A 1656-nucleotide genomic window follows, 5' to 3' on the forward strand; every position below is an offset into this window, starting at 1 on the left:
GTGATTAACGGCAAAGTAACGTCTGTTAGTAGGTCAACTATCGAATTTAACGTCATGTATTTTTTGGCTTGGTCAACGAAACTTCATGTTTAAAAAAGCTAATCAACAAAAGTTGATGTTTTAAATGGCCTACAACAAAGTTCGTGGTTTAAATGGCCAAAATTTGAAAGTTCATGATTTAAATGACATTTTTCCCAATGTATATATGGAAAAAATTAGGTCCGGAACTCTTTCAATTTTTTTTTCAAGTGTATATATTGTGGGGGAAAAGTAAACTTGAAGAGGACCAATGAACTTTTCATCCCAAAATGAGTAACTAAAATAATATTTCGAGACTTTAATAACATACTAGGTGATACCCCATGGTACAGCACGGGATTATATATTTTGTTAGTTATTTTTTTTGTAATTTGTATTTTTGTAATGTAGTTTTTTATTTTGACTTATTTTCTTTGTTTATATAGTGTTTATTTGTATATTTGGGGTTATACAGTTAATTAGAAATCCTAATAGAGTAAGTAGTTTTTAAAATGTAGTTTTTTACGGAAACAGACACACCACAATATTGGATAGTAATTTTGTAAGAAAATAGATACTCTGCAATATCAGATAGTAGTTTTGTAAGAGGATAAACACACTGCAATATTAGATAGTAGTTTTGTAAAAGGATGAGTTTTTCTTTATTTTGGTTTGTCTTCAAAAGAGGAGAAGTTGCTTGTTAAATTTTAGTGTGAGATATTTCAATGGTTAGGAAACCATTATATTTATAGTGAGATTAGATATATTTAGGTTATCATTTAGAAGTTAATATTTGATATATCAAATCTCAGCAAAACTGTAAAAACCCAATTTAATTTATAGTTTGATAAAAATACCTGTTTTAACGGGTTTACCTCAAACTTTTTTATATTTTAGAATTTTTAAGAGTAAAAATATTAATATCACTTAAATATTTTATAGACTTAAATATATTATAATATTTTAAACTTTCGACGGAGTTCAAATATTTATAATAATTTAAACATTCTATAAAAATTTAAATATTTATAATCTCTTAAATTTTTCTAAAAAACGTAAATATATTATAATATATTTACTTTTTAAAAGTTTAAATATACTCAAATATAGAACCAAATTAAACTGTTAAATTTGGATCCCTAATAAATCAAGTTTCCTGCTCATTTATACTCAAAACATATTAGTCATATATTTATAGTGGTTATGAACCATATTCCAAAATATTTAGTCGATGTGGGATATAAAGTACACATTTTCTGTAAATTAGTTTACAACTTTACATATATATAATTTCTGCATTTTTATTCTTTCCATCTATACTAATAATAATTAATTACTATAATTTCGTTAAGGAAATATTAAAAAATCTAAACTTAATGATGATTTGTTTTTATTTAATTGTATTAAGTTGATTTGTTGTTTCCGTAAATATCTCACAATATAAAAACAAATCAAATAAGTTTACATATATATACAATTTCGTATTTATCCCTACTATTAAAAAAAAATGTTGCCTGAAAAAAACCTTAGTTTTGTAAGAATTTACAATACAATGCCATTGCAATTATGACTAAATTTTCGATTTTAAAAAAGGGTACAAAGGAAATTTCCAGGCCCCTCTACACGGATAAAGACGCG

The sequence above is a fragment of the Camelina sativa genome, chromosome 20 (assembly GCF_000633955.1).
Source record: "Camelina sativa cultivar DH55 chromosome 20, Cs, whole genome shotgun sequence".
NCBI classification, from domain to species: Eukaryota; Viridiplantae; Streptophyta; class Magnoliopsida; order Brassicales; family Brassicaceae; genus Camelina; species Camelina sativa.